Source organism: Acipenser ruthenus, chromosome 42 (assembly GCF_902713425.1).
Source record: "Acipenser ruthenus chromosome 42, fAciRut3.2 maternal haplotype, whole genome shotgun sequence".
Taxonomy (NCBI): domain Eukaryota; kingdom Metazoa; phylum Chordata; class Actinopteri; order Acipenseriformes; family Acipenseridae; genus Acipenser; species Acipenser ruthenus.
Genome location: NC_081230.1, coordinates 2,302,023 through 2,329,646, shown reverse-complemented (window position 1 = coordinate 2,329,646; position 27,624 = coordinate 2,302,023). Strand labels below are relative to the sequence as shown.

Genomic DNA, 27,624 nt, shown 5'->3' with positions numbered 1-27,624 from the left:
CCTCCCCCCCACCCACCCCCCGGTCCCCAGGCCGGTCGTCACTTTCCACAGCGAGAAGATAAAGAGGATGAAGGAGCTGCTGGCCACAGTGAAGATCAACTCGAGTGCCATCAAACTTCAGCTCACTGCTCAAAGCCAGGTGCAGATGAAGAGGCAGAAACCAGCGCCCTCCAGACACTGTACCCTGTCCTTCATGAAGAGACAGAAACCAGCGCCCTCCAGACACTGTACCCTGTCCTTCATGAAAGACAGAAACCAGTGCCCTATAAGACACTGTACCCTGTCCTTCATGAAGAGACAGAAACCAGCGGTCATCAGAGACTGTACCCTGTCCTTCATGAAGAGACAGAAACCAGCACCCTCCAGACACTGTACCCTGTCCTTCATGAAGAGACAGAAACCAGCGCTCACCAGAGACTGTACCCTGTCCTTCATGAAGAGACAGAAACCAGCGCTCATCAGAGACTGTACCCTGTCCTTCATGAAGAGACAGAAACCAGCGCTCATCAGAGACTGTACCCTGTACTTCATGAAGAGACAGAAACCAGCTCTGGGGAAAATTAATGATTGAATGTAATTTTTAATTTTACTAATACAGATGGTTGGAATGTATCTGTGTTTTGATTTTCCCCCTTTTTTCAATTCCTCTCCTCTACAGACGCGGCTGTAGAATAGGTTTAAGGTTTAAGAACTCTGTATAATCAATGAATGGCAAATGGTCTTTGGAAATTTAAAAGTGATTCTTGATTAGATTAAGAAACAGACACAGGAACAGATATGCAACTGGTCCTGGAAGATACCAGTTATTTGAAGTTAAGCGTCTCCAAAAAGGTGACAATGGTCTGGAGAGATCTGAGTAATTTATTGTTCTGTTCTAAGTAGGGGGAGCAATGGAATTGCAGGGCAAGCATGCTGTGATGATTAAAGTATTTCTCTTAAGAGAAATTAAGAATTATATGAGAACACATGATATTGATGCAAGATCTTATTAATCAATAAAGTTTGATGAATCAATTACAAACTTAAGCAAATACAATCTATCAATACAGAGAAGAAGGACCAGAGACACAGGGTAAGATGCTTTAGATTTTATTTCCTTCAAGGATGCATTTGGAAGCATGATAATTATGCATTGCATTTGTTGGTTTTGCAACAGTTCAGCTCAGCATTACAACTTTTTGAAGACATGCATCCTCTAATCGTAACAGGGTTACCTGCAAAAGAAGCAGTTTTTTCTGAAAAACAAAAACAGTTAAAAAAATTAGTTCTACAAGGACAAAAAATAGGAAGCATGAATTCTTTCATTTGCAGTCTGATGGAAACATTTCTAGCTCTGCCTGAGTAACTCACTGAGTGTCTCGCTCTCTGAAGCTGAAGTCTTGTGGGCTACTTCATTATAATATTTTTTTATTTGGAATCAGCAATTATTTCTACCCCTGTTTTCTCCCAATTTGGAATATTCAATTGAGAGCAGCTCAGTTGGAATAAAAACCAGTGGGGGGGGGGGGGGGGGTTTAGGGGGAGGGCACTCCAGGACAGGTTTGGGAATGACTGCTGTACAGCCTCTCCAGTGCCGTGGCTGCAGGGATTGATTTGGAGCAGGGGTGTCAGTCAGACAGACTCTGATCCTGCAGTGCAGTGTCTGCTAGTTTTCATTCCACACAAGTCCTCCTCAATGACTTCTTTGTTCTAATTATTTAATTAGATAGATACACTGAACCCCTAATCTATGTCCTAAAATATTATTAAGTAATTGAGAGCAGAAGTTGGAATGAAAACCAGCAGACACTGCAGTACCGACCTACAGGAATGGAGTCTGACACCAGTGGCTTGGAATAAAATAAACTGGCTTCCCCCTCTTACCCTTTTCTCATATGATAATATAAATGTTATGGGACGATTGGGACACAGTGACCCCCATTTCAACACATAAGCTTTGTTTTAAAAGACTTACTGAAACAAACATCAAGGCCTTCACGACATGTTATGGTATCTCTACCATTAACACTACACACAAGTGTCTCTGCATCTGAAAAACACAATGTTGAGAATCAGCACTCTGGGCTCAGAATTCTGTAAATTACATGTGCTGACATTTGTATTTACAAATGAATAATTCAGGTACAAACAATCAATCAATCAAACTTTATTTTATATAGCATCTTTCAAGGTGAGCCACCCTCACAAAGCGCTTAACAATAAAAATATTCAATACAACAGAAAAATATACAATAAAATATCATAATAGAACTGAATTATAATAATAAGTAATAAAAGGAGAGAAAACAACAACAATTAAAAGTGAAGAAGATTTGCTAAGCCTGCGTGCCAGATATAGAGAAGCATGTTTAAATTAGCAGGAGAAAACAAACTAGTAGCACTACTCCTAGAAACTAAGTGTGGAAGATAATAAGCGGAATTCAGCAATGATTAGACTGAAGCCAGAATGAAATGCAGGCTCACAATCAGGTGGAATAAGCGCGCAGGGAAGCTTGTTTATGAACTCAATCAAGATATATATGAGAGTAAAAACAAACAACTTCCTTTAGTAATTAGAGTTTGAGAAAGAAAGAAAGAAAGAAAGAAAGAAAGAAAGAAAGAAAGAAAGCAAGCAAGCAAATTGGCTTAAAACATGTTTAAAAGGACTTCACAGGGTGACAAAAATAAAAACCCCAAACCAGAAGCCCTAATTATATTTTTACAAAGTGGACAATAGCAGAACTCCAGGTGAATATCACCAATCAGCCCAAATTATTTGTGAGCCACAACTCTTTGGAAACAAAAGCATTGACCTTGATAAAGATCGGCATTGCCATCAGAAACCTGCATGACAGAGCTAGCCTACAGAAACAGCTCCGATCGCAGTGATACTCTGAGAGAGAGCAGTGAACAGAGAGAGGCGGCAGGGTTGTACTAGGTATAAATGGGTAATTGTATGTAAAAAATAACATGATATCGTCTGCTAAGAAATAAAATACTCACAGCCGCAGAGGAGAGCCAGGGAGAAAACGAGCACGAGAGTCTTCATGGTGTCTGCTGGTCTGGAGCTGTCGAGGCAGGTCTGTAGAGTTGCAGTGGAGAAGCAGACATATTTATACCAGAGCACAGCACTGGAGGGGCTGTTGGCACTGCCACTTACATAACAGTCTTGAATTTGAATAAATAAAAAACATTAAACAAAATAGCTGCAACGTGGCATCACATTGACAGCTGACTTCATTAGATAAACATCACTGCAATATATTTCTGAAGTTGAAAGATGTTTGTTACAGACTTGTCTGGAGTCAGAATTCAGATTACTGTCCTGTATTAGAATGTATTGATGAGAAAAAATACACGTATCTCAAAAACTGCAAAACTGTAGTTAGAGCACTTTAATAGCCATGGGCCCCGGAGTGTATGAGTATTAAAGTGGTCTACTTCAGGACATTTCTGTCATCTTGAGAAAATGAATTTCCTGAATTTCTCATATCAATAATGCAATTCTTAATATCAGCAATTTTTGTTGTTAATATCAAAAATGTAATTCTGAATATCAAGAATTATCAGTATTCATTTTTTATATAAAAATACAATTCTTAATATCCACAATAGTATATTATTATATACAAAAAACTATGTTTTTAGTGAAAGTAAGAGCTGAACCCACGACCCTCCTCCGGGTCAAGAGTCCAGAGCCCTCTAACCACTACCTCACACTGCTGCTCTAGCACAACCCTGCTACCTCTCTCTGTCAGGTAAGACCGCCACGGCGCTCTTACTTCACCCATGTTTTGACCAGGCTTTCCAGCACACACTGCTTAACAGGTGGGTTCACTTTAGACAACATAAGTAACCACCACTGGGCAGGTCAGTGAGTTGCTGAGGATTCAAAAGTTCTCTGAAACAGACTAATATATACCTTAGAACAGTGGTTCTCAATCCTGGTCCTGGGGACCCCCCTGTGTCTGCATTACTTTTTTCCAACTCAATTTATTAACACTCAATTCAACTAACAATTTGTCTAATCAAAGCTGTCCGGGGATGTGCTGGAGTTATTCCGTCAGGGGGATAGGATTCACTCTGATCAAGGCAGATGTTTTGAGGGAGAACTCATTCGACAACTGTGCCAACTGCACAGCATTCACAAGACTAGGACAACTCCATATTGGCCGCAAGGTAACGGTCAATGCGAACGCTTCAACGGGACCTTACATGACCTTTTGCGCACCCTCCCCTCTGAGAAGAAACAATGCTGGACAGAGTGTTTACCACAGGTACTCTTTGCATATAATACCACACCACATCAGTCTACTGGCCAGTCTCCCTGTGTTTTAATGTTTGGCAGAGAACCTCAATTAACCGTGGATGGACTTCTTGTTTGGAGGATGTGGCCAGAGGCCAGCAGGGGGCAGAGGTACAGACTGGATGGCAGAACACCAGGAAAATCTGAAGATCTGTGTATCAAAGTGCTAAACACCATATGGAAACAACAGCTCAGCAGAGGGGGAAGGCTCATAACAACAAGGTGAGGGATTGTGCTTTAGGAAGGCCAGCTTGTTTACCAGAAAGATCATTGGAGAAGAGGACGCAATAAAATCCAGGACCTGGAACGCTACCCTTTACCGAGTTGTACGATGTCCCACTGACCAGGGACCTGTGTATTCGATTGCTCCAGTAGAGGTCGCTTGGCCAGTGAAGCAAGTCCATCGGACTGAGCTGAGCTGTGTTCAACACACTGCTCACTACCCGGGGAAGAGGAGAATGAGGTCTTAGATCCAGGTATTCCCTTTGATTATTTTAGCATGGAGGATTGTGATTCTGATGAGGATGCCATTATTTTAGAGGTGCAGTGGATGCCACTTGACCAACAAGATAACCCAGCAGAGAGGATGATGCTTGTTCCTGACATTGAGGAGTTCCCTGTATTGAATGAACCAACTAGACGGACAAAGGAGACCACAGCAGGCTTCCATCCCAACCCTCATCATCTTCCACAAGCTGCAATGTCTCATGGCCAGCAGGTAGGGGCGGAGGTAAAAAATCAGGTTACAGATCTTCCTGTGTCCAGGTTATCCAGCAACTGTAGCAATGTCCCTTATGCTTGTTTTCACACTTGGCAAGTTTCCTTGGGGTAATTGATGGGGCATTGATTCATTTAGCGGGGGTGGAATGTAACATGTGGGACACTAGGAACATGCAAAAGGAAGATACTAGGAACCCCTATTTGAGGATGCAACATCGATAATGGATAATTGCAAAGCATATGACATGGTTTATTTAGATTTCCAGAAAGCTTTTGACAAAGTCCCGCATAAAAGATTAATTCTCAAACTGAACGCAGTAGGGATTCAAGGAAATGCATGCACATGTATTGGGGAGAGGTTAACATGTAGAAAACAGAAAGTACTAATTAGAGGAGAAACTTCAAAATGGAGCGAGGTAACCACTGGTGTACCACAGGGATCAGGATTAGGTCCTCTGCTATTCCTAATCTACATTAATGATTTAGATTCTGGTATAGTAAGCAAACTTGTTAAATTTGCAGATGACACAAAAAAGTGGCAAACACTGTTGCAGCAGCAAAGGTCATTGAAAATGATCTAGACAAGATTCAGAACTGGGCAGACACATGGCAAATGACATTTAATAGAGAAAAGTGTAAGGTACTGCATGCAGGCAATACAAATGTGCATTATAAATATCATATGGGAGATACTGAAATTGAATTAGGAATCTATGAAAAAGACCTAGGAGTTTATGTTGACTCAGAAATGTCTTCATCTAGACAATGTGGGGAAGCTATAAAAAAGGCCAACAAGATGATCGGATATATTGTGAGAAGTGTTGAATTTAAATCAAGGGAAGTAATGTTAAAACTGTACAATGCATTAGTAAGACCTCACCTAGAATATTGTGTTCAGTTCTGGTCACCTCGCTACAAAAAGGATATTGCTGCAAAGAGTGCAAAGAAGAGCGACCAGAATTATCCCGGGTTTAAAAGGCATGTCATGTGCAGACAGGCTAAAAGAATTGAATCTATTCAGTCTTGAACAAAGAAGACTACGCGACGATCTGATTCAAACATTCAAAATTCTAAAAGGTATAGACAATGTCGACCCAGGGGACTTTTTCGACCTGAAAAAAGAAACAAGGACCAGGGGTCACAAATGGAGATTAGACAAAGGAGCATTCAGAACAGAAAATAGGAGGCACTTTTTTACACAGAGAATTGTGAGGGTCTGGAACAAACTCCCCAGTAATGTTGTTGAAGCTGACACCCTGGGATCCTTCAAGAAGCTGCTTGATGAGATTCTGGGATCAATAAGCTACTAACAACCAAACGAGCAAGATGGGCCAAATGGCCTCCTGTCGTTTGTAAACTTTCTTATGTTCTTATGTTCTTATATAAAATGGATGTGGTAGCTAGTTTGAGGAATGGTGAATGCCGAGTCTGTTTTTGTCTTCCGGGGTCGTTCTTAACTACAAACTGATCAGGTAAACCGGTTCACCTGGTTGTTTATGAAGATGTTTTTAAATGGGTTTATGTCTAAATGTACGATTCTATTAATTTATCAATAGAGCAACGGGATGATGCTTTGATTGTATTTGCATGATAATATTGACGATTGAATATTAATAAACAGAAAATAGTGACTGGCTGCAATTTATTCTTAATATAATCCAATTGTTTGATGCGCATGCGGGTATTTAAGCACCATTATTCATTGTAGCTAAGGATGGTTCATTTAAACTTTCATTTATTTCAATTTAGGTTCCAGTTTGAAATGCCGTTCTGTCTCACTCTTTGTGTTTCTTGTCTTCTAGGACCTGAGCATCGATTATTGTTTCTTCTCATTATTTTGATTGCTGTTTATTTATTTGATTTGTATTACTGATCCTCTTCTTTTTATTTACTGTACCTATTTGCTTTATTGTTTGTTTACAGAGCTAGCTTCCTTGTTGTTTAACTTTATTTTCTGCTGGTTCAGTATATCTCCTCTTTATACACCCCGTGTTTCAGTTAGTGTAAATTATTTCTGCTGTATTTTACACTGTATCTCTACAACAAAGTGCATCCCTACCACTGTGTGACACATTGTAGACGATCCAGACACAGGGAATAGTCACGTTTGCTTTATCTGACTGGTTAATTTCACACTTTGTATTTATTTCTTTTTCATGTTTATTTTACTTTCTTTTGTGTTCGTAATCACCTTTCCTGTGTCTAATGTGACTATCGTCGTTCTGTAATACTCTGATATCAAGAATTGCATTTTTTATATTAAAAATAATCAAACTGTAATTATTACCAGAGGAAAAAGTTGTTTGTTTTAAGCCTCATATCCAAGGATTCAAACCTGATCCTGTGACCCTTATTCACGTTCACCATGGTTTACTCTAAATGACTGTGATTTACAATGATTTCCTCTGGTATGCTGTGTTATTACCACAGTTTACAAGGGTATTGCCATGGTAAACTTGAATAAGCGGCACTTCACCTTTATTTAAAGACCACCTGCTCATGTGAACACTTTAAGTTCATCCCAATTGTCACACGGGGTGACGAATGGGGCTGCAGCATTTCTCATTTAGTGTCAGGATTATGTACCCACGTGTGCATTTAAATATGTGTTGTTTTCTCTTTTTTTATTTTAATTTTATTTTTCATACACGTTTGTTCCTTTGCGTGCTGCAGCTTTCGATTCATTTAGTAACCCCGAACTGATGTAATTAACATTGAATTGTGTACCTGAGATAAGTGCTATTCTAATCTAGTTTCGTTTTTTTGAGGAAGAAAAATCCCGTACTTTTAGCCTTGTCTTGTTGTTTGTCGTTGGATGCGTATTTTACTGTTTTTGGTATTTTGTGTCTGGCCATAATTGGATTCCATTTCTTCGTCTGTTTATGTAAATTAAAGATAGCCATTATTGCACTGTTTTTATAGCAAGCCCACAAACTATAGAAGGTGAGGGAGGGGGAGCTGGAGTATAGGGTGGGAGCGACTGTAGCGAGAATTATGGTTTGGATTTGTGTTTGATTCCTGTGTGTTTTGTTGTTTATTTTCTTTAGTTGTGATTCCAATCGGGGAGATGTTCGGTTATCCGGTGCCGGACTGTCTGCCACGGGAGGACGCTGGATATGCGTTTGCACATGAATTGCACTTTACTCCTGTGTTTTTGATTGAACATTATATTTTTTGTGGTGTATTTTTGTTTTTTTGCTACTTTGGCTCTGAGCCAACAGAGGGAGCCCCGTTTATCTTTTTCTTTGTTACTTTGGCTCCTAGCCAAGTGGTGGAGTCTTTCTACCCTGTATGTTCTACTGTTTCGTGCAATAAACCCATTGCTGTAATTACTTTTAAAAGCTGTCTCTTGCACTCTTGCTTGGTTTGGTTTGGCAATGCAAACTGCTTTAAGCTAGTCAGAATTTGAACCTGTGGTTAGAAGGGGATAAAGTTTTAACATTTTATCTAATCTTATCTAGGGTCCTAGTGCCCTGTAAAGCACTGGGTGGCATAAATTGGCAGACTACATTAGTTACAATGAGTGACATATTAGCCATTTTTAGGTTGGGGCTATAAAGGCTTGCGAGGCACTCCGTCCTCGTGCCACACAATGATATTTCTTCTTTTATTTACCCGTATTAAGAGACCACCTGTCTAACACGACCAGTGACCGCAATTTTCGTGCCCAGCAATGGACTCGCAACCATTTTAATGGGCTTTTATCTGTTGCTCTCTTGTAAAGGAATAGAGAAAACATGGAGAAACGAAAGGATCTGACCATTGATGAGAGAATTAAAGTTACTGAACTTGGAAAGACAGAAAATGACTGAAAAATTTGGTGTTGGAGAGACGCAGATACAGAACATTTTGAAACGGAATGGAGAAATGGGCATATTCATTGCTGCTTTCACAAAATGATTTCTTTGTTAATGCATTAGTAACTAAATGACTGTGTAACAGGGCGAGCAGCCCTGTACATTGTTTATTTATTTTTAGATCGGGGTCTCCCCCTCCGCCCCTGTGCAGATTGTTTTGTATTGTTTATTTATTCTTAGTGTATTGTATTTATGTCGGCGAGCGCCGTATGTTTTATTGTTTTGATTAAATGACGGCGTAGCGCCGTGTTATTGTTTTGTTTATTTTTAAAATGTGTCCTGGCAGAGGCGAGATCGGTGTTCGTCCTCTGCCAGGCGTAATAATTAATAAACCCGTGCAGATTGTGGCCGAGGGGTAATAGGATGATTTACTAATTAGTTAAACCCCTCGGCCATGATATAAAAGCCTGCAGCTCTCTAGTTCAGGGTGGGTGATAGAGAGGAGAGAGCGAGCAGAGAGAGAGCAGAGAGACGGAGAGCGAGAGAAGGTTTATTTAAAAACAAAACTAAATCATAGCATACAGGAACAGTGACAGCGACTGCCCAGCCTGACCTGTATGGTTTATTTATTTTGGATTTTGTGTTCGTGATTTGTTTTTATTTAACCTTTTATTTTGCTCTGTGAGCGAGTGTTTTCTGTTTGAAATATTTATTTTATTTTTGGTTGCTTTAAATAAAACGGCGCCCGCGCCACTGCATCATACCTTTTTGATTTTGTTGTCCCTTCTTCTGCCGTGACGTCAGACCCTCAGCCATTCCTGTCACACGTGGTGGCAGCGGTGGGATCGCAGCGCCTCCAGGACGCATGCAGAAGAGGGTACTGCATCTTTTTAATTTTTTTTTCATTTATTTGAGTGTGTGGAGTGAAGAAAAGGAGACTGAAGAGGAAGATGGGAGGAAGAAGGATGAGGAGACAGCAGCCGCTGCAGCAGCAACAGCCGCAGCAAGTCTGCCATACCTGCCTGTTAGGGGAGGAGTGGTGTTTTAACTGTGGGGAGCCATGGCACATTTCCCCTGGCACCTTCCCCATATGGCAGGAGGAGGGGACACAGACAGAGGTGAGGAGGAGGAGGAGGAGGCAGAGAGGAAAAGTGGAACGAGGGGAAGAGGAGTGGTGCACCAACTGCATGAGATACGGGCATGAGGAGCACCACTGCCTGGAGGTCTTCAAAGATACGGACCTGGAGTGGGAGGAGCCTGAACGTCCTGCGCCTAAAAGGGAGGAGCCCGAACGTCCTGCGCCTAAAAGGGAGGAGTCGGTGCGTCCACGGCCCAAGAGGGGGGAGTCGGTGCGTCCACGGCCCAAGAGGGGGGAGTCGGTGTGTCCACGGCCCAAGAGGGGGGAGTCGGTGCGTCCACGGCCCAAGAAGGGGAAGGCCGAAGGTCCACAGCCCAGGTACCTGCCAGCAGAGGGAGAGTTCCTGCTGGTGCCACCTCCACCGCCCTGGGAGGACTGGGTGTCTCTCCCACCTCCGCCAGCAGAGGGAGAGTACCTGCTGGTGCCACCTCCGTCTCCGTGGGAGGACTGTGAGTCGCTCCCACCTCCGCCAGCAGAGGGAGCATACCTGCTGGTTCCACCTCCACCGCCGTGGGAGAACGACGTATCGCTCCCACCACCACCGCCAGCAGAGGGAACATGCCTGCTGGTTTCCCTGTTGCAGCCAGAAGGGGAGGCACCCCTGCCGCCTTCGCTGCCAGAAGGGAAGGAGCCGCCTTCGCTGCCAGAAGGGGAGGAGCCGCCTTCGCTGCCAGAAGGGGAGGAGCCGCCTTCACAGCCTGAAGGGGAGGAAGCCCTGCCGCCTGGGCCGCCTGAAGGGGAGGAAGCCCTGCCGCCTGGGCCGCCTGAAGGGGAGGAAGCCCTGCCGCCTGGGCCGCCTGAAGGGGAGGAAGCCCTGCCGCCTTGGCCGCCTGAAGGGGAGGAAGACCTGCCGCCTTCGCAGCCTGAAGGGGAGGAAGCCCTGCCGCTTTCGCAGCCTGAAGGGGCGGAAGCCCTGCCGCCTTCGCAGCCTGAAGGGGAGGAAGCCCTGCCGCCTTGGCCGCCAGAAGGGGAGGAGCCCCTGCCGCCTTGGCCGCCAGAAGGGGAGGAGCCCCTGCCGCCTTGGCAGCCTGAAGGGGAGGAGCCTTGGCCGCCAGAAGGGGAGGAAGCCCTGCCGCCTGGGCCGCCTGAAGGGGAGGAGCCCCTGCCGCCTTGGCAGCCTGAAGGGGAGGAGCCTTGGCCGCCTGAAGGGGAGGAAGCCCTGCCGCCTGGGCCGCCTGAAGGGGAGGAAGCCCTGCCGCCTTGGCCGCCTGAAGGGGAGGAAGACCTGCCGCCTTCGCAGCCTGAAGGGGAGGAAGCCCTGCCGCTTTCGCAGCCTGAAGGGGAGGAAGCCCTGCCGCCTTCGCAGCCTGAAGGGGAGGAAGCCCTGCCGCCTTGGCCGCCAGAAGGGGAGGAGCCCCTGCCGCCTTGGCCGCCAGAAGGGGAGGAGCCCCTGCCGCCTTGGCAGCCTGAAGGGGAGGAGCCTTGGCCGCCAGAAGGGGAGGAGCCCCTGCCGCCTTGGCCGCCAGAAGGGGAGAAGCCCCTGCCGCCTTGGCTGCCAGAAGAGGAGGAGCCCCTGCCGCCTTTACCGTCAGGAGGAGAGGAGCAGGAGCTACCTCTACCTCCACCACCACCATTGGGAGAAGTGGAGCTCCTGCTGCCGCCTTCATGGCCAGGGGCTCCCCTCCCGCCGTCGGCATCGCCTAGGGTCGCCTGTGTCTCCCTTGCATCTCCTAGGGTTGCTGCCGGTCCTGCGTCGCCTCCCGAGGGTCCGCTGCCGTCGCCTCCCGAGGGTCCGCTGCCATCGCCTCCCGAGGGTCCGCTGCCGTCGCCTCCCGAGGGTCCGCTGCCGTCGCCTGGGGTCGCCAGGGATCCTGCTTCACCTGGGGTCCCTACACTGTGGTCGGAGACCCACGGAGGGGAGCTGCCGGCCATCAAGAAAGGGGGGGAGGTCAGGAGACCAGATCCCCCAGCCGCACTTTCGCGGCAGGAGTTTGGGTGGTCAGAGCCCCACGGAGGGGAACTGCTGGCCATGAAGAGGAGGGGGAAGGTCAGGAGACCAGCTCCCCCAGCCGCACTTTCGCGGCAGGAGAGAGTGTGGAGGGAGCCCCGGAAGAGGGAGCTGCCGGCCACGAAAAATTGGGGGGTGCCGGAGATTCCACCATGGCCACCCCCCGGAAACAACTTGCTTCCCCCTCTTCCGGGACATTGAGACTGAGGGGGGAGGTGGCCGTTGGGGCCATGTGTGCTTCGCACAAGGAGGGGGATATGTAACAGGGCGAGCAGCCCTGTACATTGTTTATTTATTTTAGATCGGGGTCTCCCCCTCCGCCCCTGTGCAGATTGTTTTGTATTGTTTATTTATTCTTAGTGTATTGTATTTATGTCGGCGAGCGCCGTATGTTTTATTGTTTTGATTAAATGACGGCGTAGCGCCGTGTTATTGTTTTGTTTATTTTTACAACGTGTCCTGGCAGAGGCGAGATCGGTGCTCGTCCTCTGCCAGGAGTAATAATTAATAAACCCGTACAGATTGTGGCCGAGGGGTAATAGGATGATTTACTAATTAGTTAAACCCCTCGGCCATGATATAAAAGCCTGCAGCTCTCTAGTTCAGGGTGGGTGATAGAGAGGAGAGAGCGAGCAGAGAGAGCAGAGAGACGGAGAGCGAGAGAAGGTTTATTTAAAAACGAAACTAAATCATAGCATACAGGAACAGTGACAGCGACTGCCCAGCCTGACCTGTATGGTTTATTTATTTTGGATTTTGTGTTCTTGATTTGTTTCTGTTTAACCTTTTATTTTGCTCTGTGAGCGAGTGTTTTCTGTTTGAAATATTTATTTTATTTTTGGTTGCTTTAAATAAAACGGCGCCCGCGCCACTGCATCATACCTTTTTTATTTTGTTGTCCCTTTTTCTGCCGTGACGTCAGACCCTCAGCCATTCCTGTCACAGACTGTAATTCAATTCAAGTACTTCCTTTTGTTCATTATCCATCTTATAGTCTTTTACAGTGTATTTTAAACACACATAATTACAGGAAGGCATGCTGGAGAGAAATAGAAAATGTATTGGGGGGCTCTGTGTTAAGAAGAGGCTGCTATTGAACAACCAGATGCTGGACACACAGGCTGCAATTTGCCTGTTCCTTGAGTGCAGGTCTCTTAATAAAGGGTAGTATCTGTCAAACAGCAATACTAGGCCCTGAGTGAGCAGCTGTGTTAATAAATGTTTCTGATGTATTTATCAAATCATTATTATGCCAGTTAACTAACGGACAGGTTGTTGCTACAAAAATTGCTGCTTTTCGACAAGACCCTATAACAATGTACCATGGTTCCTGTGCCACTGGATTTTGGAACAAGGTATGATGGTAACAGTGTTAAAGTTCAATGGTGCTGTATAATATATGTATACAACCTATACCACCAATGGACAATGACCTATTATGGTACTATAATGCAGTACAACCATAATAACACAATGGTATACAGCTACACTATACCATAGCACTAGACATAGCACCACAGTATGGTGTTGCAATTAGATACCATGATACTTTTTAGAAATAAAAAAATAAAATGCTGTACTATGGTGATACAGTATTATAGGACCATAACACAGTACAGTACATTGATGGTCTAAATAGGATAGGTATACATATACAATACATATATTATTCAGTACACCATTGTACTTTCACACTGATAACATTATAACGTGCCTTGTTCCAGAATCCACTGGAACAAGTACCATGGTATATTTTTATAGGGGAGGTGCCGATAGGTGCAAATGAATAACACTTTGCTAGCAGCTCCAGGCTGGTATTTTAATAATATTTGTTTGTGCAGGCGAGGCAGAGCAGATTAGTTTTTGCATTTGTCTCAGGCACTGTGCTAGTGAAGGATGAGCTCAACCCTGGTCCTGGAGTACCCCCCACCCCCACCTCCCACCCACGCCTAGAGAAGGATGAGCAAGCGTGTAGATCTCAGTGTGTCTGTGTGTCTCAGTGTGTGTGTTTTAGTGAAAAATAATGTACATTTCAGAGTTATACAAAAAGGCCATTTTCAGGGAACAAGTAATGGGTTAACAACTTACAGCTGTTCTGCAGCAATGGAAGTAAATTAAGCCTTGAAAGTTGATGCTAATAATTCCTACAGGTGTCCCAACTTTTGTTGATTACTTACAAACCCTCTGTCTGTTTAAAAGCAGTGTTGGAACAGACTGTGTTACTACACCCTCTTAAGCATTATTTGGACAGTATTGTACTGCAGGAAGTAGTATATTGCTCTCATGATGGCGAGAAAAAGGCAATTAACAAAGGAAGACAAACAGACCATTATAACCCTTAAAAGTGTAGGTCTTTCCTTTAGAGAAATTGCAAAGAAAGCCAAGGTGTCAGTGAGTACAGTTTCCTACACCATCAAAAGGCACTTGGAAACTGGAGGAAACTCTGACAGGAAGAGGTCTGGCAGACCCAAAGCCACAACAGAATCAGACGACAAGTTTCTGAAAGTCAACAGCTTGCGTGATAGGAGGCTCTCAGGACAACAGCTTCAAGCACAGCTTAACACTGGTCGAAGTAAGCAAGTCTCAGTTTCAACTGTGAAGAGAAAACTTCGAGCTGCAGGTTTGACAGTTCGAGTGGCAGTAAGAAAGCCATTGCTAAGATGGCAAAATAAGAAAAAGAGGCTTGCCTGGTCCATGAAGCACCGCCAGTGGACTACTGAAGACTGGAAGAAGGTCTTATGGACCGATGAATCAATTTGAAATCTTCGGTTCATCACGCAGGGTTTTTGTACGCCGTCAAGTAGGCGAAAGGATGGTTCCTCGGTGTGTGACACCAACTGTCAAACATGGAGGAGGAAGCGTGATGGTCTGGGGCTCTTTTGCTGGATCCAGAGTCGGCGACTTGCACAGAGTGAGTGGCACCCTGAACCAAAACTCCTACCACAGCATTTTGCAGCGCCATGCAATACCCTCTGGTATACGCCTAGTTGGTCATGGGTTCATCCTACAGCAAGATAATGACCCAAAACATAACTCTAGTCTATGTCAGAACTACCTTAGAAGAAAAGAACAAGACAGTAGGCCTCAAATCATGGAATGGCCAGCAGAGTCTCCAGACTTAAACCCCATCGAGCTGGTTTGGGATGAACTGGACAGAAGGGTGAAAGCAAAGCAACCTACAAGTGCAACACATTTGTGGGAACTTCTGCAACAGTGTTGGGAAGAACTTTCCGAACAATATTTTATTTCCATTGTAGAAAGAATGCCACGAGTGTGTTCGGCTGTTATATCTGCAAAAGGTGGCAAAAATTTAGATTAAATTTTGTTAAACAAAACGATTCCATGATTTCTTTTTTATCTCCAATTGTTTATTTGTTCTATGCTTTATTTTCAGTGTACACTGAGACATTAAACTTCGTAAATTTCAATAAAAACTGGAAAAATGGAGGTGTTCTAAAACATTTGACCGGTGTGTGTGTAATATATATATATATATATATATATATATATATATATATATATATATATATATATATATATATATATATATATATTATGGAAGTAAACTGAGACAGCACATAGAATTGATGTGTGAAAGTAGCCTCTGGTTTATATTGTTGTTTGTTCATTAACTTTACTGTGTTCTTACTAACATGTTCATATGTTTGTTTGTTTGTTTTTCTACCTTTTTTAAATTTTAAGTTTATTTCAAAGTATTTAATTGTATGTTAAATTATTAATTATTTAATTGTATGTTAAAATATTTGCCATTTTGATCATTATCTGGACACATTATGTCATTTTCCATTGTTACCTGAATTACAAGTAATGGTTGCTATTGTAAACGTTTGCTAATGTCATAACTGCTTCTGATCTGATCTCAAAATTAACACATGATTACATATTACGGTGTATTACTTTTTCACCCTTTTAAAAATATCTCTGTTTAAGTCACATTTCATTGTCAGATCTTCAGATTCACTGTGTTTTGGGAGACAACAGAAATGATGCCATGTCCTGGATATGTATCTTGACATCCAAAGAAGTTACAAATTGCAACATGGTCATCAGCAATCCCAGAGAGAAGCTCAGAGTGGCATTACAAAATGAATGCAGGGAGACTCTGGTGGATGGCTCCTATAGTGGTTAGCATTTTTTATTTTTTTCAATCTAAAAAGATCTTACATACCTCAGCAGCTGTGTTTTTAAAATATTTTTCACATTCTTGATACTCTTCATCCATTAGATATAAAGTGAATAGTTCAATAAGTTGTAATGCAATTATAAAAACTATATACATTTTTAAATCATTAATTGTCTCTTACAACTATTTTCTATCGGAATACTTCAGATTCTCCTCATGGCATGTTGACTTCAATCATCAATAAAACCTCATGTAACCCCCAGATCTGTACAGGTCTACAATGAAGTTTATGAGCAGGCACTCCCACCCTGCTCATGTTATTCTGGTCTTAGACGAGAGTTGCACATCTTATGGACCACAGCGGACCCAAGCTCTGACATCATCAACTACATTGTGCCACTTGTACCTACCAAGGGTATTTGCCTGAATGCCATTACCTCTTCCAACTAGATGTTATCTAAGTTATTGTATTGAAAATATAATTTACATTTTTTCAAAATGGTTTATATTCCAGATTGTTACTACTGGTTTTCTTGTTTTGTTCTTTATATTAATTTGGTAGCTTGAACATAAGAACATAAGAAAGGTTACAAACGAGAGGAGGCCCATCTTGCTCGTTTGGTTGTTAGTAGCTTATTGATCCTAGAATCTCATCAAGCAGCTTCTTGAAGGTTCCCAGGGTGTCGGCTTCAACAACATTACTGGGGAGTTGGTTCCAGACCCTCACAATTCTCTGTGTAAAGAAGTGCCTCCTATTTTCTGTTCTGAATGCCCCTTTGTCTAATCTCCATTTGTGACCCCTGGTCCTTGTTTCTTTTTATCAGGTCGAACAAGTCCCTTGGGTCAACATTGTCAATACCTTTTAGAATTTTGAATGCTTGAATCAGATCGCCGCGTAGTCTTCTTTGTTCAAGACTGAATAGATTCAATTCTTTGAGCCTGTCTGGATATGACATGCCTTTTAAACCCGGAATAATTCTGGTCGCTCTTCTTTGCACTCTTTCTAGAGCAGCAATATCCTTTTGTAGCGAGGTGACCAGAACTGAACACAATATTCAAGATGAGGTCTTACTAATGCATTGTAAAGTTTTAACATTACTTCCCTTGATTTAAATTCAACACTTTTCACAATATAACCGAGCATCTTGTTGGCCTTTTTTACAGCTTGCCCACATTGTCTAGATGAAGACATTTCTGAGTCAACATAAACTCATAGGTCTTTTTCATAGATTCTTTCTTCAATTTCAGTATCTCCCATATGATATTTATAATGCACATTTTTATTGCCTGCGTGCAGTACCTTACACTTTTCTCTATTAAATGTCATTTGCCACGTGTCTGCCCATTTTTTAATCTTGTCTAAATCATTTTGAATGACCTTTGCTGCTGCAACAGTGTTTGCCAGTCCTCCTATTTTTGTGTCATCTGCAAATTTAACAAGTTTGCTTACTATACCAGAATCCAAGTCATTAATGTAGATTAGGAATAGCAGAGGACCTAATACTGATCCCTGTGGTACTCCACTGGTTACCTTACTCCATTTTGAGGTTTCTCCTCTAATCAGTACTTTCAGTACAGAGAATCCGCTTCAGTGAATGGCAATGAATGAATGATGAAGATTGCAATTGCAATTGCAGATGATTTATGGATTGTGAAGGGCACTCAGGGCCCGATGACTGTGGAGGACACTCAGGGCCCGATGAAAGATAAATTTGTCTGGAGATCTTGTCCTTGAGTGCCCGACGGCTACCTGCACGAGGCCGGCTGGAAATACATGAACAGTTACATGCATCCCAGTGCCGCCAAACCATGAATGAATAATAATAAATAATTAACACGCTCCACAGTGGCACTCTGCCACCTACCCACAAATACTGAATTTAATGAAAATCAGCAACTGAGACATGGCCCGTCACCCAGAGCATGACTGCGCTGGGGAGACAGCCCAGCCTCTCCAACCTGACCACGCACTCCGCAGAACTAAATACGAACCGCTCAGCACTCAGGTAAGAAAAAACCTCCTACTCACATATTTTTAATTCTTAGGAGGAAACCTCAGGGAATCCATGGCTAAGGGCAGCCCTTCCTCCAGGCTCTAAGCGGTCGACTCCTGTTTCGGCTACCCAGCGCTGACTGAGCAGCCGAAACAATAACACACAGAGCTTTTATGCGCTTGCTGATGACGTATTGGTTAGGGGCGGATTATCCTTCCAGAAAATAAAACAAGTTTACAATTCTGTTTTCTACATGTTAGCCACTCCCTAATCCATGTGCATGCATTTCCTTGAATCCCTACTGTGTTCAGTTTGAGAATTAATCTTTTATGCGGGACTTTGTCAAAAGCTTTCTGGAAATCTAAATAAATCATGTCATATGCTTTGCAATTATCCATTATCGATGTTGCATGCTGGCTGTCTCCCAGGATATTGTTACCATATAGGTAATTTTCCATTTTGGATCTTATTATAGTTTCCATAAGTTTACATATAATAGAAGTCAGGCTTATTGGTCTGTAGTTACCTGGTTCGGTTTTGTCTCCCTTTTTGTGGATCGGTATTACGTTTGCAATTTTCCACTCTGTCGGTACAACCCCTGTGTCAAGAGACTGTTGCATGATCTTGGTTAGCGGTTTGTAAATAACTTCTTTCATTTCTTTGAGTACTATTGGGAGGATCTCATCCGGCCCAGGGGATTTGTTTAAGAGCTTCTAATCCCTTTAACACTTCTGCCTCGGTGATGCTAAAGTTATTTAAAACTGGATAGGAACAGGCTGACATGTGGGGCATGTTGTCCGTGTCCTCCTTTGTAAAAACTTGTGAAAAGTAATCATTTAATATTTTTTCTATTTTTTTTCTTCGTCTATGATTTTGTCATTTGTATCTCTTAAACATTTAACCTCCTCTTTGAATGTTCTCTTGCTGTTGTAGAGAAAACACACAGTGTGGGTTGAGATACAGTGACAGAATGTGAGGTGTGATACACACAGTGTGGGTTGAGATACAGTTACACAATGTGAGGTGTGATACACACAGTGTGGGGTGAGATACAGTTACACAATGTGAGGTGTGATACAACCAGTGTGGGGTGAGATACAGTTACACAATGTGAGGTGTGATACACACAGTGTGGGGTGAGATACAGTTACACAATGTGAGGTGTGATACACACAGTGTGGGTTGAGATACAGTTACAGAATGTGAGGTGTGATACACACAGTGTGGGGTTAGATACAGTGACAGAATGTGAGGTGTGATGCACACAGTGTGGGGTGAGATACAGTTACACAATGTGAGGTGTGATACACACAGTGTGGGGTGAGATACAGTGACAGAATGTGAGGTGTGATACACACAGTGTGGGGTGAGATACAGTTACACAATGTGAGGTGTGATACAACCAGTGTGGGGTGAGATACAGTTACACAATGTGAGGTGTGATACACACAGTGTGGGGTGAGATACAGTTACACAATGTGAGGTGTGATACACACAGTGTGGGTTGAGATACAGTTACAGAATGTGAGGTGTGATACACACAGTGTGGGGTTAGATACAGTGACAGAATGTGAGGTGTGATACACAGTGTGGGGTGAGATACAGTGACACAATGTGAGGTGTGATACACACAGTGTGGGGTGAGAGACAGTGACAGAATGTGAGGTGTGATACACACAGTGTGGGGTGAGATACAGTGACACAATGTGAGGTGTGATACACACAGTGTGGGGTGAGATACAGTTACACAATGTGAGGTGTGATACACACAGTGTGGGGTGAGATACAGTGACAGAATGTGAGGTGAGATACACACAGTGTGGGGTGAATTACAGTGACACAATGTGAGGTGTGATACACACAGTGTGGGGTGAGATACAGTTACACAATGTGAGGTGTGATACAACCAGTGTGGGGTGAGATACAGTTACACAATGTGAGGTGTGATACACACAGTGTGGGGTGAGATACAGTTACACAATGTGAGGTGTGATACACACAGTGTGGGTTGAGATACAGTTACAGAATGTGAGGTGTGATACACACAGTGTGGGGTTAGATACAGTGACAGAATGTGAGGTGTGATGCACACAGTGTGGGGTGAGATACAGTTACACAATGTGAGGTGTGATACACACAGTGTGGGGTGAGATACAGTGACAGAATGTGAGGTGTGATACACACAGTGTGGGGTGAGATACAGTTACACAATGTGAGGTGTGATACAACCAGTGTGGGGTGAGATACAGTTACACAATGTGAGGTGTGATACACACAGTGTGGGGTGAGATACAGTTACACAATGTGAGGTGTGATACACACAGTGTGGGTTGAGATACAGTTACAGAATGTGAGGTGTGATACACACAGTGTGGGGTTAGATACAGTGACAGAATGTGAGGTGTGATACACACAGTGTGGGGTGAGATACAGTGACACAATGTGAGGTGTGATACACACAGTGTGGGGTGAGATACAGTGACAGAATGTGAGGTGTGATACACACAGTGTGGGGTGAGATACAGTGACACAATGTGAGGTGTGATACACACAGTGTGGGTTGAGATACAGTGACACAATGTGAGGTGTGATACACACAGTGTGGGGTGAGATACAGTGACAGAATGTGAGGTGAGATACACACAGTGTGGGGTGAATTACAGTGACACAATGTGAGGTGCGATACACACAGTGTTGGGTGAGATACAGTGACACACTGTGGGGTGAGATACAGTTACACAATGTGAGGTGCGATACACACAGTGTTGGGTGAGATACAGTGACACACTGTGGGTTGAGATACAGTGACACAATGTGAGGTGTGATACACACAGTGTGGGTTGAGATACAGTGACACAATGTGAGGTGAGATACACACAGTGTGGGGTGAGATACAGTGACACAATGTGAGGTGCGATACACACAGTGTGGGGTGTGATACACACAGTGTGGGGTGTGATACAGTGACACAATGTGAGGTGAGATACACACAGTGTGGGGTGAGATACAGTGACACAATGTGAGGTGCGATACACACAGTGTGGGGTGAGATACAGTGACACAATGTGAGGTGTGATACACACAGTGTGGGGTGCGATACACACAGTGTGGGGTGAGATACAGTGACAGTGTGGGGTGAAACACAATGACAGTGTGGGCCTCAGAGCACAGAATAATCAGAGGTTAAACTGTGGGGGAAAAGTCTGGAACGCCGTTCCGCCTCTTTAGGTTCTAGCCAGTAGCCTCCCGGGTCTTCTGATGAAGGATGGGACGCGCATTTCATGTGTGTGCCTTGTACATAATGCATGAATTGTAATAAATGTCAAGCGACTGTATTATTTAGACCAGTGGTATTCAACCTTTTCATCTCAAGTTCCAATGTTTTCAGCAGGGACGACCAGGTGTACCAGTAACTACGTGCTGCAAGCAACCTCCTTAAATTGCCAACAGAAAACCCAGACCTACTCCACTCCATTACAAAGGATTTCCATGTATTTTTTCAGCAAGGTATCAGTGAAGACCTGGCAGCAGCTTCCTCTAATTATTGACACTGCAAACACAGTGTAGCAGTAACTTTGAAAGTTCACAATAAATACCTCTCATTGTAATTTATTAGACAGGCTTTGACTCCTGTTTTTTTTTTTATCAGTGGCTCAGTGGTACAGATTAATGCATTACGAGAGAGAGATTAAGGGAGTGTTGTAGTTTGTTGAATCACATCATCATAAAGATACTGACTGCCAGTGTGTACCAGTTGTGAACCTGTCATGTACCACAGGTTGAAAACCACTGGTTTCGGGTGCTGCTGGTGATGGACAGCTAAACCCTTCTGTAATGTTGTAACTCCAGTCCAGCTAGTGTTCCAGTTTGCAGTTGCCAAGTAGCATTGTTAGAAAAGAATGTGCAATACTGTTATTACAATACACGGTGAGTCTTTTTATTGTATTTTTATTGATTTACCACATCCTCTAACCCCCTTTTCACACTGGGAACACTTGTAAGTGTACCGAGTACGGTATGCTTACCAAGTGTCCTCAGTGCTTTTCAGGGGAAACATCCTCAGATCGTTTCTCTTTCACACTAGATGTATGCTGAGTACACTTCCAGCAATTGTACTGAGAACTCAAGAAAATAGCTAATAGCTAATAAATAGCAAATAAAACAAAACTCGGTACAGTTTGATACATGCTACGTAATGTAAACGACTGGGTTGTGTTCATCACTAGGGCGTACCTTTTTTGCTTCACAGACTGTGACGGACTCATTGTATTCCAAAGGGGAGTATCTTTATTTACAATATTTACAAAAAACACAACTTTTACGGTTTGGACACGCCCTGTATGGGCAATTAAATACCGCACTTCACTTCGACCAGAAGCCAGGTAAGTCCAGGAAGTAGATGACGGTCGGTGGCTCCCCCTACTGGAGGACGCCAGGAACGCAGGTGAGTGGAGGTCGGGGCTCCCTCTACTGGAGAGCACCAAGAACGTAGGTCAGTGGAGGTGATGGTTCCCACAACAGGGAACGTCAGGAACGTCGGTAGGTGGAGGTGATTGTTCCCACAACAGGAGAACGTCAAGAACGTAGGTGTGTGGAGGTGAAGGTTCCCACAACAGGAGAACCCAGGATTGCAGGTAAGTATGAGGTGGTGATCCTGAGGGCTGGCAGCAGCAGCCTCGCTACTGCCAAGTGGAGTTCCATGGAAAACGCGGTGAAGCCAGGCCGAAGAAATGCTGACTGCTTCGGCCTGTGGTGGCAAGCAGGGCAGCTACACCCACACATCTCCTTGTCCAGGACCGGCAAGTTGCAACAATAATTGGAACAATGGTTGTACAATAAACAGTGCCCCAAGCTCGTGTCCTGTTTCTCTGTCCCACGGTTCTTTTTTCCAGCCCACAGATTACAGTGTCCCTTTGTAAGGGCTTCGCTGCCGAAGCAGTCAAAACACAGGGCGTACTTAAAGGTAGCACGGCGGTGTACACAAAACAAATCAACCAAATAAACAAACTCAAACTTCTTCACAAGTATAAGAAGCTAACTATACTTTGCAGCTAAAGCTAACAGTGTATTGCCAAGTACTTACTAAACCCTTCGTAGTAAAGCAAAGACACAGCAGAATTCCCGGTAGCGGTGTTCTCTACAACAACACCCCGATTGTTCTGCTCTGCTGCCTTTGTACTGCTCAGCCCCACCCCCTGTCTAATGATGGCGCTGAGCAGTCTGGGACGTGTAGTTTTTCCTATGCGGGCGCCATTTCTTAAAGGGCCCGCCACTATTTCCCTCACAGTAAAAACATATGAATTTAACATTTGGCAGCTTTAACTTAATATAATAAGAATGTTTTGCACTTACTGTTCATAAGCCACTTATGCAATTTTATTTATTTATTTATTTTAACTTATTCTGTTCTTATGCAGCTGATCTGTATGATGCAGTAGCAATAGTATGATCTTGGCAAAACTGAACACAACGCAATTGTTTTGTTTAGCACTGGGACAAATACGCATCTTAATTAAAATGTCACAGAATTTACAAATTAAAGTAAAACTACCATTCAAATGAAACCACTGCATGAGAGAAGCATGAATAAATAAAACCCTGTATTATTATAGCCTACTTCGTGTTCAGACTATTTTCTTGTGGGATCTGCTGTTTGCACAAAATCTCACCCGGAGTTTGTAGTCTCTCAGCTACTGGCACTGCTACGAAAACAAATCTCAAGTTATCGTTTGTTTATTATATATGCCCGCCTCATATAACCTATATGACATAGTTAAATATTCTTAATTCTCGATTGTTTTAAATGTGGTGTTGCATAAATTAAAGATGAACTTTTAAGGTTTGCCATCCGACATCACAGTTAGCTAAAGCATAAGTACAATATTTCTACAGTTGCAGAAGAGGCAACAGAATGCTTTTCTTCATCTCCATCAAGCAATATCTTCAATTTCAAGGTATGCTGCAATGATGGTAATAATACTATTGGATACAACTGGTCCTCAGATTCTTCTGGTTTTAGTTCCAACTGAGTTGTATCAGATACTGAACTGAATATGATTGACGCTTTGTTACACTTGACGTTCGCAACTGAACTGAGAACATTTTTCTTTCACACTGAAACAAAAATAAGCAAACCGTCCCCAGAATGGATGCAACCGTACCGAGACCACCTCCTTCATGTGGTCTCGGGATGGTTCATTTTAATCATTCCTGGGAACGTTTGGAGCTTTCACACTTAAGGGCAAATGTTTCGAACTCAAACGAACCGTACCAGGAAACGGAATATCAGCCAAGTGTGAATGCCCCCTAACATCTAACAACCTCTCTATAGGACTACAGGAACATGTATACAGAAACAAATCAAGACACAATGCAGCCAAATGAACTTTAATGTGATTGGAAAAACAAAGAAACATTCACTACAAACACATTATATTTGATTAAGTTTCTCTTCATTTTCTTTCTACCCTCCCCCCCAATATTTTTCAGCAGATGGGAAATTCTGCACAAGGCACAATGAGCCGAGAAGCAGCTGTGAGTGCAGAGGGAGGGGGGGTGGGGGGGATGCAAATTAAAGAAATTCATTTAAATTTCATAGTGGTTGCCACAGAAGGAAGATGGACTGAAGTTATCTGCAATTTCATTGTTAAGGCTATGCTGAGTTTCTTTCACCTTGGCAACCGCATGATCTGCCTGCACAGAAGAGAAAAGATCAATAAAAGGCCATTAGAAGCTGGTGTTGCATGTGCAGGATATATATATTATAGAATAAAAACAATAGTTCATATTTAGAGGATGCCATAATGATCAATAATTTGTTTCAGTATTTATGCATTTATTATGATAGTTTTCAATTATTTATTTTCATTCATCCATTATCTGTAATTGCTTTATCCTGGTCCTGGAGGGTCGGTGTCCCTTCTGGCTTTTGTTCTAACTTTGCCCTAATTGACTTAATTGGACCCGGATTGCCCATCCCTGTCCTAGAGGGTCGAGAGGAGCCAGAGCCTAACCCTGCACACACAGGGCAGGACTACACCCTGGACGGGATGTCAGTCCATCACACAGCAACTAACAACCAAAGGGGACAATTTAGAGACACCAATTAACAAAGTGTTTTTGGTCTGTGTGAGGAAACCGGAGCACCCAGAGGAAACCCACGTGAAAAGAAGGAGAACACACGGAGAATGCAGGAATACACAGGGAGAACACATGGAAGAACATGCAAACTCCATTGCCGATGTCATTGATGATGTCATACAGACGTGCTCAAATTTGTTGGTACCCTTACAGCTCATTGAAATAATGCTTCATTCCTCCTGAAAAGTGATGAAATTAAAAGCTATTTTATCATGTTTACTTGCATGCCTTTGGTATGTCATAGAATAAAGCAAAGAAGCTGTGAAAAGAGATTAATTATTGCTTATTCTACAAAGATATTCTAAAATGGCCTGGACACATTTGTTGGTACCCCTTAGAAAAGATAATAAATAATTGGATTATAGTGATATTTCAAACTAATTAGTTTCTTTAATTAGTATCACACATGTCTCCAATCTTGTGATCAGTCATTCAGCCTATTTAAATGGAGAAAAGTAGTCAGTAGTAAGGTCCATGGAACTGTAGCCAACCTCCCTGGGCGCGGCCGCAAGAGGAAAATCGACCCCAGATTGAACAGAAGGATAGTGTGAATGGTAGAAAAAGAACCAAGGATAACTGCCAAAGAGATACAAGCTGAACTCCAAGGTGAAGGTACGTCAGTTTGTGATCGCACCATCCGTCGCTTTTTGAGCGAAAGTGGGCTCCATGGAAGAAGACCCAGGAGGACTCCACTTTTGAAAGAAACATAAAAAAGCCAGACTGGAATTTGCTAACATGCATATTGACAAGCCACAATCCTTCTGGGAGAATGTCCTTTGGACAGATGAGTCAAAACTGGAGCTTTTTGGCAAGTCACATCAGCTCTATGTCCACAGATGAAAAAATGAAGCTTTCAAAGAAAAGAACACCATACCTACAATGAGACATGGAGGAGGCTCAGTTATGTTTTGGGGCTGCTTTGCTGCGCCTGGCACAGGGTGCCTTGAATCTGTGCAGGGCACAATGAAATCTCAAGACTATCAAGGCATTCTGAAGCGAAACATACTGCCCAGTGTCAGAAAGCTCTGTCTCAGTCGCAGGTCATGGGTCCTCCAACAGGATATTGACCCAAAACACACAGCTAAAAGCACCCAAGAATGGATAAGAACAAAACATTGGACTATTCTGAAGAGTCCTTCTATGAGTCCTGATCTGAATCCTATCGAACATCTATGGAAAGAGCTGAAACTTGCAGTCTGAAGAAGGCACCCATCAAACCTGAGACAGCTGGAGCAGTTTGCTCAAGAAGAGTGGGTCAAACTACCTGTTAACAGGTGCAGAAGTCTCATTGAGAGCTACAGAAAACGTTTGATTGCAGTGATTGCCTCTAAAGGTTGTGCAACAAAATATTAGGTTAGCGGTCCCATCATTTTTGTCCATGCCATTTTCATGTGTTTTATTATTTACAATATTTTGTTGAATAAAAAATCAAAAGCAAAGTCTGATTTCTATTAAATATGGAATAAACAATGGTGGATGCCAATTACTTTTGTCAGTTTCAAGTTATTTCAGAGAAAATTGTGCATTCTTCGTTTTTTGTGGAGGGGTACCAATATATCTGAGCACGTCTGCATGTGTGATAATGGAAAATATACATAACTGTGTTGTAGTGTTTACTGTTCTATACTTATTTTTGGAGTTTCTGTTATTATTTATTTATTCTCCAAAAGCATTTTTGTAACCCATTTGTTTTGTAATGAGACTCAGTTTTGACTTAACTTTTAACAAAAACTCAAAAAGGGTGCAGAGTTAAGGTTGTGTGGCTACCTTACCTTGCAATTTCCTAACCTTTTGGACTTTTAAGGGGAAATCAAGTTGTTGTTTGTGTGTTATATGTTCCAATACGATGCTACAACTGTTTAAGTAAGGTTTGTGTCTTGTTTTTATTATTATTATTATTATTATTATTATTATTATTATTATTATTATTATTATTATTATTATTATTATTATTATTTTTTATTTTATTTTTTTCATCCTGACCATCTTGGAAATAGGGCACAGTGCATTGCAATTTAACAGTGTAAAAAAGTGGTCAGGATGTCAAAAAACAATACACATACCTTACTTAAACAGTTAAACAGCAACATATGGGAACATGTAACACATACAAAAACTTGAGTTCCCCTTTGAATATGCATACCTGTCACCAGGTGACAAATCACTGTTTGACTTTGTTTTCTTTTTCTGATCACTTATACTATATCTTGTTATTTTCTTTTTCTATATATATACAGTGCCTATAGTAAGTCTACACCCCTTTGAACTTTTTTTTTCACATTTTGTTGTGTCAGTGCCTCAGAGTTTCATGCATTTAAATGAGGATTTTTCCACTTATCTACACACCATACTCCACACTATTAAGGGGGAAAAAAGCTTTTATTGAGAAAAAAATTATATATTAAAAAAACAAAACTGAAAGATCATAATTGGATTAGTCTCCACCCCCGAGTTAATA

The 27,624-nt window shown here is 42.8% G+C and overlaps 1 long non-coding RNA gene across 1 annotated transcript; it reads right to left on the bottom strand.

Annotated features, from left to right (window-relative positions):
* Positions 1–1,073: 1,073 nt before the first annotated feature.
* On the bottom strand, positions 1,074–3,113 carry LOC131709287 (uncharacterized). Its single transcript, XR_009311450.1, has 3 exons — positions 2,983–3,113; positions 1,955–2,029; positions 1,074–1,235 (listed from the first exon to the last, which is right to left on the bottom strand). It is a non-coding gene; the product is annotated as an uncharacterized LOC131709287 (long non-coding RNA).
* Positions 3,114–27,624: the final 24,511 nt, after the last annotated feature.